The sequence below is a fragment of the Crocodylus porosus genome, unplaced genomic scaffold (genome assembly GCF_001723895.1).
Source record: "Crocodylus porosus isolate Cpor-Errol unplaced genomic scaffold, CroPor_comp1, whole genome shotgun sequence".
Classification (NCBI taxonomy): Eukaryota; Metazoa; Chordata; order Crocodylia; family Crocodylidae; genus Crocodylus; species Crocodylus porosus.
In genome coordinates, this window is record NW_017728940.1 from 2,902,210 (window position 1) to 2,914,010 (window position 11,801).

Sequence of the window (11,801 nt, forward strand, 5' to 3'; positions counted from 1 at the left end):
TCAGCCGGCAGGAGGGTGAGCTCCTCCTGCTTGTTGCCCATGCTACGAGCGTTTGTGTAGAGGCGTTTGAGGCCTCCCGTGGGTGTGTGCACTGACCCCCTCGTCCCAGCGTTGCCCTGGCCCCTCTCTCTTACCTGCTTGTTCGCTTCGCTCGGTGGGCTGGGCTGGGCTGTAGTTGTGGGTGCTGTTTGGTCTGGCAGTCTGAGTTCTTGATATCAAGGAGATAAAACTCACAACAAGGCACATTTTGTGGAGAAGGCCTATGTTTTCAGTCTGATGCACTTCATCTATATGAAAACCCATCGCTTTGGGCCCAGGGCACTTGGAGTATATAATACTGGAAACATAATTGAGTTTTCAGAGAGGAATATGATATGCTCCAAGTCAAACTCACTCCCTTGAATGACTTTCCTGCCAGTCCAGTTAAAATGATGTAGGCATCACTTTAACTGGGTGTGCATGTGAAACAGCCAAACTGAGACACCTGGTTGTAGCCCCTTTTTCACGGCGTTTGGACAGACGCTCCCTCCTTTCTCCCTCCCCCAAGCCCTCCAGTGAAGAAGTTGGCTATTTTTATCATCAAGAAAAAGCCAAATATCTTATTACACAGAGGACTTATCGAGTTGTCACAGGAAGGAAATGTGCACAGCTGTAAAGTCCTGGAGGCTACAAATAGATGCTTGTATTCACTCTTGAGCAAGGAGCGGAAAGCAGCATGACAGCAAGCATGGACCAGCACGACTGCCAAGCAAGGAGCCTTGGGATGGACTGACATATGCCAAGTGCTGGCAGTCAGGGGACAAACACATGTCCTCGATGAAGTCCCTGCCACTGATGTTACCCCCCAAGATTTGGCCCCAGGATAATACAGGCCAATAATTGTTCATGCCAGCAGGTGGCAGTCTTAAATCGATTTAAAAGCAGCGGCAACCTTTGCAGCAAATGCTAAAGCAAGGCCAGAGGACCCATTTTACAGCAGCCTCGTGGCAAGATTCAGCATCTCTGGAAATAGATTTGTTAAATCCCCTCATCAGCAGATCAATACTGCCTAGGTAACAGCTGCAGCCCAAGGCTGGAGGGAGGAGGCCACAACCCCCTGCAGCGTTGAAGGCCACAATCCCATGCGAGGTCTCAAGGCAGAGGCTTCATATTCAAGCCAAATCCCCTGTCGTGCGTAACGCTCCCTCCAGCCGGGCCACGTGAGCCGTGGAGCTATGCCGGCAGGAATGCTACAGTGTCCCCCCAGGTAGCTTCTGTTTTCTAGAAGAGAAGCTGCAGCTTGTCATGGATAATGGGAAATGGGTATCTTAGAAACCTGAAAGACGATACAGAAGGTTCTTGAGACTTGTTTGAGACTCAGTAACACCAGGACGAGAGAAAACAGCTTCCCATCCTGCCCCTTTCCTCCAGCTTGCAAGTTTGGAGCGATCCTTTAAAGGTGCTGCCAGCCACCTCTGGCTGGGAGCAGCCGGCAATAAAGTCAGCCCTGAACATACAACTGCAGGCAGTGTTTATTCAAGCACCCACGTTAACAGCTTGCTTGTGCCAAAGCAGTGCTAGGTGCAAAGTCCTGCAACAAAAGTGAGGAATTGCAGTGGAAAGTACTCTCAAATGCCTGCAGATAAGGAAAGGCCTGAGCGACTGATTACACACCTTTGGAAGGGAAGTTGCCCTCCATTTTCAGAAAGCCTGAACGATAGACTTTGAATTGTGTGAACTGGCACTACCTGAAGAAGCAAGGTGGTAAGGCCGGTCTCAAATTAAGGATATGGAAGACCGCAGCCTGACTCTTCTTGAACACTGGGGAATTATTCTTTGAAACCCGTACAGCAAAGCTAGGCTCAGTCTGGACACGATTTAGTTTGTCAACTTTCCAGCCCTCACTGGAGAAACAGCACCTCTGAAGGCAATGGGGAAAAAGAGTCTAACACTAGCTGCACGACTAGAACCGACTCGTTTGGGAAATTAGCCAAGTGCCTCCGTGGGACGTGGAATTTATTTCATCGCAAGAATGTAAGAATTCCATAATCCTCCCACAACAGGCAGAGAAGAGAGCGCTCCTCGCCGGACGCTTAAAGAATGTGCTTTGGCCCTGCCAGATCTTGCCTAGGTTATCTAGCTGGTTTAGCCGTGTGCATGTCTGCACACACACACTCGCCACCATCCTCCTGCAGCTCGGAGAGCGACTGCAGTGGGTAGCTGAATAAGTCATACAGGACATTAAGGAAGCTCAGGGTCCCCGCTGTTCCCGTCGGCTCAGGCGGCGAGATCTCCCAGGAACAGCGTAGAGTGGGGCTGAGCAATACGAAGCATTGATAAGAGCAGATGAGCTGGCAGACTCTTGCCAGGCTGCGACATGATGGCAGACTCCTTGTTGGTAATACTCGCAGAAGCCATGCTGTGAAATTCAACCCACGGCCAGAACATTATTCCCTTCGCTGCTGAAGGAAGAGGATGCTACTATGCAGGACTTTGGATAGGGAGGACTAAGACCTGGTAAGGGCCCAGCCCGTGCTGGGAAGATAGCGAGGCTAGAAAACAGCAACAGCAAATGGCATTTCGCCCGGTTCCTCTTGACTGGGAACTTCCATTTCAGAGAAGTTTTGCAGTCTCCAATTCCCCTCCTGGCAAACAAGAGCTGGAACCTCTCTCAGCTTTTGCAGAGCAAACTGTACCATGGCACACGCTGACCCCCTCCCTGCAAAGGAAGGCAAATTCTGATATGTTCAGTGCTGGCTGGGAAGTTTAGGAGAAGACAACACCCTCACTTGGATCTTGCACTGTTCAGTATACAGGCCAGCAAGAAAGCTCTGATGGCAGCAACATTGAACATGACTTGCCCCTTTCATTTTTTGTAATCAGATACTTCACATCTCTGCTTTGCAACTAGGCCAGCCTGTACTCAAGCTTTTCAGTTAAATGCCTTGCTTCTCTTAGCCCAGTGAATCAATACTCGGATCACAATGCCTGTTTAACAGGGCCCTTTTATCTTCCTCTTATCAGCCAATTTGATATTCCTGAAGCTGAGTTACAAGCTACAGCAACATCTTATTTCCAACAGAGTCCTGCAGAATGCATTACTCGACTGGGCTCCATTGCAATATGGCTCCATCAGCAGAATAGAAATCCTTTGACATTAAGCCGAGTTGTGGTGAACGGGACTTGTGGGGAGATCAATTAAATAGAAGTTTGATTGTCTCCTGAAACTGATTCTGCGACCGTCATTCCTCCAGGGAGGTCATGGGTCTTACGACACCGGCCATTAGCATCCAAGTCTAACGAAGCATGGTTAGAAGAGGGACACTGAATGCTCCTGCTTCAGTTGCAAGCCTGTAGTGCAATTTGAGCTAGAACTGGGAAGGTAAAAGATGTCATGCTGCTGATCAAGATGGTATTTTTGCCTCCAAGCATCATCACAGCAAGAAATGCAGGGGCAGGCAGGGTACTGGTTTGCTTGTTTTTGTGCACAGCGGTCCCCAGTCCCTTTGCTCTTGAGAGAGTCCATGGAAGGCAAAGGTATGAGCAGTTTTTACTAAAGAGAAGTGATCCATGATGAAGAGCTTCACGGCTATAACATACAAGCACTGTACAGAAGAGGAGCTAATGCAAAGTCTAAGCTTATTGTTTGCACAAGACCCTATTCACCTGGCACAAGCCCTTCTGCCCAGTGTTTCTTTCTGTGCTGTTTCGCTGCCATGGGCTGGCATATGACTTCTTGGCATCGCCTCTGACAGCTGGCAGAACACAGCGAGGGGACAAGCCATTTTGATTTCACCTGCGGCGACTGTCAGGGGAGAGGGCAGGGAGATATTTGCCACTTGTAAAAAAAAAAAATAAAAAATAAAAAATGATGCTTTGCATCCATAAAAACATCTCTAACGCTGTGAAAGCTTCACTGAGTTTGGTATCTTGATAGCCAGCATTAAAGCCAAGTGACCCTCTGGTATCTTTAGTGTAGAGGGCACAAAACCACACGTTTGTAGCATACACCTGTTCAGTGCCACATGCTTTAACCTTCAGCAAAGACATTTCAGAGATCTAGATCTGGCTCCACCAGGGTCTCTGGAAAGTTTCAGGACTTGAATGGCTATTAGTGCTTCAAAAAGTCGTTAGCGGTGTTAGTCTGAAGTCAGGCACAAGGCAGGGTAGATTTGTTTTGGGCAGCATTGGCTAATAGGCCCAGGCCAAGGACCTTTGTCTGAACAAACATTACCCCTGGAGTTATCCAGTTTCTTCCCTAGACACCGGGCTTTTGCTCGGACCCTTCCCCAGCCTTGCCTCCCCGCCACGGCCACAGCGACAGGCCGTGTGCCCCCAGGGAAGGGCCAGCAATAGCATCTCTAGCCCTACTGGGGCGAAGCGCAGAGTTTGTGCCAGCTTGGTCACGTTTCCTTCCTACTCCACAGGCTGCTGAGTCCCTCCCCAAGATCAAACGGCGCGTGCAAGCAGCTCCCTCTGCGAAAGTGCCAGCCTGTCCTCAAAGCAGCAAAGCGGAACAGGCTCGGGGAATGCAGAGGTCGAAGGGCTGGAAGGAGAGACCCTGCTGCCTTGATATGCTCAAGCCTCTCTCTCCTCTGCCTCCCTGGGAGAAGGATGGCGTCAGAGCGGGAGCACGCCACTGACGTTTCTTCGGCGGCTAGAAAGCAGAGTAAATGGAATCGCTCAGAGACGGGCGGAGGCCGCTACGGTGAATTCACGTTCAGAAGAAAGGAGGGAGGTGGGGGGCGGAAAATGCTCCCAATTTCGGACCGATCTACGTCAAGCTAGTCGTGTGCAGCCCGAGGAGGGCAAGCGTTGCCAGCCGTGCCGCTAACGCTGCTGCATTCCTCGTGTGCGACTCCTGTAAACTGACCCCTGTTCAATTATTCATGGAAGCCCGCAGCTCGGAGGCCAGGCTCCTCGCACAGTCGGTTATGTTTCTAATAGCGCGGAGAACCTGGTCGTTACCCAAGGCCCAAGCTTGCCGAGGGCGCCAGCAAGCACCCTGGCAGGGATACAGCCAGGCGCCGGTCAGGCATAACAGGCCCATTAAGAACATGATCACTTGATTACTTTAGCTGATGAGTAAGGAACAGCCAGTTTAAACAAAGGGCCTTAACTGCGGCAGGATGAACATGCAGAGACTAAATAAGGACTGAAGCACCCAGTGGTGCTGGGTCTGACGGGAGGAAAGCCTCGTGCCACCCAGCAGGAGTTTAAATAGCAGGTCCCATCCAGCTCTTTCGGAGGCCCTCACGCATGCAGCTTGCAGCAACCTTTGCCGGGCCGCTGGCGGGTGACAGGGGACAGAGGACGGAGCTGCCGAAAGGCACAGATCGGACACCCTGACTCGCTCCTGGAGAAAGCTGCAGCAGCTGCACAAGCAGGCTGGGCCTCTGCCCCAACGCAGGGGAGGGGAAGGGACTTTAGGTCTGCATGGTTTTGAAGCCTCAGTTTTAAGAGGCCAAGATTAGAGCAGCCATCCAGTATTGGCAAGGACCGTGGGGCTGAGCATCCCCGCCGTCTCAGCACAAATCCTGCTGACACCGCAATGATAAGCAGCGACAGCACATACAGAGCTGGCCTCCACCATCTCCAGGTCAGCAGGGACCTCGCACGTCTTGGCCCAGCGTAGCAAATTGCATGCCGGTCGGCCTGGCAAACATCCTCCCTCTGCCGATGGGCAGCAGGAGCCCCTGCGTCCCTTTCCTCTTAGCCGCAGCAGCCAGCTTTCAGGGGCAGCCCCTGCTACGAAAGAAAGAAGCACTTCCATCTGGGAGGAAACAAGCAGGGCCTCAAATTCAAGGAGGCAAAGGGTTCAGTGAAGCAGACTGGGAGGTGTCCCGAGCAGAGCTTGGACTGGGGCGGAGGATGATCATTTATGTAGGGCAGCTCCTCGACCCATGGTCCTGCTCCTCAAAGGGATAAGCCATGAGACTCTGCCCAAGCCATTAGGACGTGCCTGTGCATCCCCAGGGCCCTCTTCTGCCACAGAGGCAGCCGAGAGCGAGCAGCAGCATCTCGCCTGTTCTCCCTCCCGCTTGTGGGTCCCTGCTGTGCCGAGTCTAGGAGACAAGCCAGGGCGGCACTCCCTGGCTGCTGCGGTTTCTTCTCCTCTCCAGGCAGCTCCTTGTCCGTGGCCTCGACACGCCTTCTCATGCTCCTGGCCCCTCGTGTCCCGCGCCACCACAACAGGGACCGAGCCCCAGCCTTTACTGGCCGTTGAGTGGATTGTGATGAGGCTTCAGAGGAAACAGGGTCATCTCAGGGAGGCTGGATAGTGCCAGTCAAAGGGTTGATTGGCCTGATTGCAACAGGCGAAGCTACCACAGAAGTGCAGGGACACAACCACTGAGGGCTCAAGAGTCTTACAGGGATTGTGGCCATGCAAGTGAGTGGCGCTCCCATCCCACTCCAAACACACGTTTGCTCTTAAAGCAACGAAGCTGGTTGGTCCTACACTTTCTTTTGGATCTGCTCTGCAATTAGCCCCCTCTGCCCAAGACACTCATTTCAGCCTAGGGGCATCAAAAGAAGCAAGTTCCACCTGGCTGGGCTGCCAGGGCAAGACAAGAAACAGCTCTGCATCTCACTGCGGTTCTGACTTCTGGCGCCCCACTACATGCCAGTTAGGGCTCCTTGAGTGTGCGACGGCTCAGGCAATCGGTGCGAGCGCCAGTTCAGCCATGGAGACCAGGTGTGGCACCGATGTACCTGCCGTGCTCAGGCGCTGCCTCTCCCCCGAGACTCCAAAGGTCTCTTGCAGGGTTGAGCTGAGGACCGCGAGGGTTGTTTAATTGCTTTCCCCGTTTTCCATGAGGCATGATCATTATCGCCTGGAAAATACTGTGATAGTTCCTGCAGTCTGCCTTAGCATTGCTTTCAGAGAGCAATGAGTGGGCATAGCCTCCGCACTGTAAGTCAACTCCTCTACTGCTCATTATGAAGTGATTTCGCTAATTGGGTATTGTTGTTCAGTGCGTAATTCCTTGCACTTAGTGCCTCTCAAGTGTGCTACCTGCCCTCGGCTGAGCACGTTAATCAGGGTTTTAATGCAGGCTCCTGAAAAGAGCTGAATTCAAGTTCTTTGCGACTCCTGTTAACCGGCTGTGGAATCACCAGCCCCCTGAGGAAGAAGCCATCCAAGCCAAGCTGACAATTAGCCAAGCTGAAGAGCAGGTAAGTGAGCGGGATTTACCACTCAGCCAATCCCGACACTGCCAATTAGTCTCTCTGAAAGGCCCCTCGGGCCCAGCCCCCCGGGCATCTCCATTTCCCAGAGCAAGCTGTGAAGCTGGTCCGTAGCAGCAGAAGCTGGTTCTGTGCCAGGCAGGGGGAAAGCCCTTGCAGGCACAAACTCCGCAGTGGAGGGAGCTTCCTGCAGTCTGAGCATCTGCGCTGAGCTCATGCCGATAAGCGAACCAGTTCAGGAAGACAACAGGATTAATCCCGAGACTGCTGAGGAAAAGATTTCCCCTGATCCAGGGTGTAGCTTGCGGCAAGTCAAAGGAACCGGAGATAAAAGGGAAATGGTGGCCTCTTAACCTTGCTTCTTCAAAGCAGTTTAGCTGGCTGGCGGGAGGTGCCCTGGACATGGTGGGGTTGGCCGGTACTATTCCACAAGCCATCAAAGAAAGCCCTGCGCCACCGATACAAAACACTGCCAAGTGACCCAGAATCCCATAGGAGCGTATTAACTCCTTTGCACTGGCGGCGTGTGCTGTGGTCTGTGCTAAAGCCCTATTGCATTTTTAATACTGGCCTTTATGGGAATAGCAGCACTGGCAGTTACAGCCTTCCTTAAAGGCAACATATATCCATACAACCCTCTTTTTCTAAAGCTCCCTGCTCTGCTCAGCATCTCCCAGTGCTGTGGATGTGAACTGGATCATCCAACAGACTGCAAGCTTCTTGGGGCAGGGACTGAGACTGTACAGCACAGGGCAAGCACAACTCTGGTTGGTTCAGGCTCATTTATGCAGCACAGGACTTGTCGTCTTAGCCCGTGGGGGCCTCACAAGGAGGATTTGAAGGCTGAGACCGTGCAGATTTCTTTGCTTCTTCTTAGCATTTCCCTAGCTACAAGAGGGGGAAGGAGGTCTGAAGTCAGAAGCGGAGGCGTGGACCCCCTCCCAGCACCACAGCCCCAGGTCAGGGATTTCCAGCGTACTCACAGAACGGGCCCGAGACACGGTGCTCACACAGACATACGATCGCAAGCTTTTATGGATTCCTGCCACTGAGAAAGGAAGAAGAGCCCTGGCACGCTGTGAAATGAAGCGTGCGTCCTTGGGAGGGTGCCCGGGGAGCTGAGGCTACAATCTCAAGAGGCATCTGCCCGAGACCAGTGGAAAAGGAGGCTGCCTCTCACCCCAAGCAGGCAGCCTCTCAGGGGGACAGGAGAGAAGCACACACTTGCCACGCAGTGTCCCACAGCGACACGTTTAGTAGTTCTTAGCATGACGCCAAGACTTACAAGGATCACAAGACGCGTCTCAGAGCTGTAAGAGGGCTGATGCTTGCTCAGATGGGGGGGTGCAGAAGCGAAGCAGTTCAGTCAGGGTCACACTGCAAGGCTGTGGCAGAGCTAAAGATATACACGGACTCCTCGTCATGTCCATCGAACACTTCACCGGGCTCCGAGCAAAGCAGCATTGGCATCAACCTTGTCTCAGAGCCAGAGGGAAGGAAAGCTACATATGAGCAATACGAGATGTGCCCCTAAATCCACTGGGTTCCTACCTGCAAGGGTAGAAGGCTTCACCCCTTGTTTCTGTACCACGAATAGAGATTGCGTCTCTGTGGGAGAGGCCGCACCTATCTGTGGGTTTTGACTAATCCCCGTTGTCTGCTGATGAAAGCTGTTTTTAGCCGTCATCCTCACAGAATTAGCAGCAAGAGGGTAGCAAATAAAGGCCCAGAGTTAGGCGCCTGCTACTGCTGCACCTCTTCCCCTTCAGTGGATCCAGATTGGCAGGCATGCAGACGAAAGGGAAATTCTCTCCCTTAACTCTTCTGGGGACCAGCATCAGCTGAAACTCGGGACACAAGAGGAAGTGTCTGTGGAGATGCCCACTTGCAAGCTTTCCCTGAAGGTTTTAAGCTGGTTAAGGCATTTCAGAGTTCGCTCTGCAGTTCAGTAGCAGGTACTTCATGGTTCGTGTTTAGCAGAAGAGCGTTTGCACAAGGTTTACAAAGCTGTTCTGGCAGGACCGTGTGAAGACAGGTTTCAAACAAACATGTAAACTGCTGAGCACGGACTGGGCTGTTCTTAGCCATGCCTCGGGCATGCAGACCAGGGCAACTCCAGAAAGACTCAGGGCAAGGCACTAGACTACAGGACCCTTGGGCTCCCTTCCCAACTGCAAGTTAGGGGCCCTTAGGCAACCATTTCCCTTCTCTGCCTCAGCTCCCCCCCGGAGAGTGGCATCTGCTTCAGAACCTCCCAAATAATGGGGAGGTGTATGGCTCAGCCGGGAGAAAGCCTTATTAAGCTTTGGTCACCCTGGGACACAAGCTTTATAGCCTCATTTTCTCTAAAGCTGAGTTCAGAACTGAATCCAATAGGTTTTTGTGCAATGCGCCACCTTCAAAGAGGCATCCCTGTCATTTAAAAAACCATTTGGGTAGCGAGAGCTGCTGTCCTTCGGATGCACTTAGAGAAGGACAGCTCAGCCACGTGTTTGAAGATGAAAGAAGCGAGGAGGAACAATTGTAAGGCTTATCTTACAATAAGCCTTCAAAAGCCAGGAGGAACTGAGCCAACAGGAAAGGAATTTAGCTCTGCAAACCACTGACAACACTACCCTTAGCACAGATGGACAGGTTACGGTAGAGCTTGCCATGCCTGACCACGTATTACGGCCACACCAGACTGGCAAGTTGAAAAGAAACCCGAGTGGTCTGGTCAAGGCACTAAAACCATATGAAAAAGCCAAGACACAGTGAAGAAGTTTCTCCTGATATCGAATCTAAGCCAACCTTGCCGCAAGCTGACTTCCTGACTTCCCCCTCGGGCAGGGGGCTGGACCCGATGATCTCCCGAGGTCCCTTCCAGCCCTGATGTCTATGAAATCTATGACACTTCAAGCCATTGGTCCGTGTCCTGCTCTTTGCAGCAAAAGGGAAAAGGTGTTCTCCTGCTGTTTTATGGCAGCAATTCAGGTATCTGAAGACTGCTATCATGTCCCCTCTTAAAGCACCTTTTCCACAAGCTAAGCATGCCTATTTCCTTCAACCTCTCCTCATATGACTTGCCTTCCAAGCCCCTTTATCATTTTTAGACATTAGCCTCTGGAACCTCTCTTGCTTCTCCACAGCCTTTTTAAAACGCAGACCCCAAAACTGCACACAATACCCAAGATGAGGCCTAACCAGTGCCAAGTAAAGAGGCTCTATCGCCTCCAGCGTCTCACCATTAAGTCCCTCTCCAGGGCATTTTGAAGCAGCTCTTTAGAGTGAGCATCTGAGATGCTGAACTTGAGAAAAGTCTGAAAGAGAGAGCAGGGAAGGAAGGAGGCACGAACATGCATTTGACCCTACCCAGACCCCTCTACCACACACTTTCTTTAAGCCACCCCCTTCCCTCCCTATGGAAAAGGCAGTCTGGTTGGCTCTGGAATACAACTCACACACAGCAGATATTTAAGACTGGGATATATTGCGATAGTTACCTTTGATGGATGATTCCCTCCTTCTGGCGCAGCCTGTCCATTCTGCAAAGTAAAGGGATCCTGAGTTAAGGTGGGGTCAGGAACGAGCTCTACCTGAGCATCAGAAGCTGTTTGATAACCGATACGGTGATACAGCACTTGCCACATCTACCTGGCATGAGAGATGGAGGGGATCAAACAGTCAGCGTTTCAAACCAAATGAAGTTGCTCATGGGTTCCTGGCTGCATTTTGGTGGCAGGTTTCCCTTCAAGCTGGTTCTAGGAGCAAGATGGCACAAGCGAGCGCCATTTCGAGATTCAGCATGCCTTCAAAGCAAGGGCTAGCATGGGGTCAGGTTGAACTAGAAGGGGACCTGTTACTGCTTTATCCCCTGTGGCCCGCAGGCAGATCTCAATGACTACAGAGCCTGGTTACAACCATGCACTGCATGAATCCCAAGCCAGGAGGGACACCATTACTACGTAAATGCATTTTAAGAAGGGCTGAAAAAGTAATAGTAGTTACACTGCTGCTGACTTTGCTTCATGGAGCTTCCACCCCAGCTGCTTGACTTCAGCTACTTTTGGCCTTTTTTAACTCATGAAGCATTATCCTGCTAACCAGGCTTCTGCACTGAGGGCACAATGGCTGAACACTATGACTGTGCCCACACATACAGGCACATGTGCTTGCAGCAGCTCAAATAGCAGAGACACAAATTTGCGCCTGAGATTTGCGCCTCAGCACACATGCCTGAACATGCACTTTGGTGCGGGGCAAATTGTGCCACTTGAGGCAAACTGACCCTGCCCATTTCCTCCCGGATCTGCAGTCAGAGGGAGCTGAAGACTGGGGCTAGCATCTGTGCTGGACCCAGCAGTATAAGAAGCTGCCCTGGTGAGCAGCTCAGGGCTCCTTGCCCTCAGGAGTTTGAGGCCTGGCCAGTTGATATATAGGGACACTAGCCCCCTGTGCCAGCTGTACTGCTGAAGCAGCCTTAACCTAGAGTGGCCCCTGCACCCTCTACCCACTGCAGCAGTCTGGCAGCAGGGGCTGCTGCCTGGCTGTGGCCTGCTGCCACCTGCAACAGCCCTTGGATCTGCAGCCCCATGTCTGCATGCCTGCCAGACCTGGATAGGGGCTGCCTGGGCTGTGGTACAGGCACTGCA

General features: G+C 52.1%; 1 protein-coding gene across 1 annotated transcript in view; it reads right to left on the bottom strand.

The window, feature by feature from the left end:
• Nucleotides 1-10,694, bottom strand: part of RPS6KA1 (ribosomal protein S6 kinase A1) — a 40,362-nt gene extending 29,668 nt beyond the window's left edge. The window contains exon 1 of the mRNA XM_019547995.1: nt 10,653-10,694. The gene's annotated coding sequence lies outside the window, so the exon portion shown is untranslated. The remainder of the gene's footprint in view (nt 1-10,652) is intronic.
• Nucleotides 10,695-11,801: the final 1,107 nt, after the last annotated feature.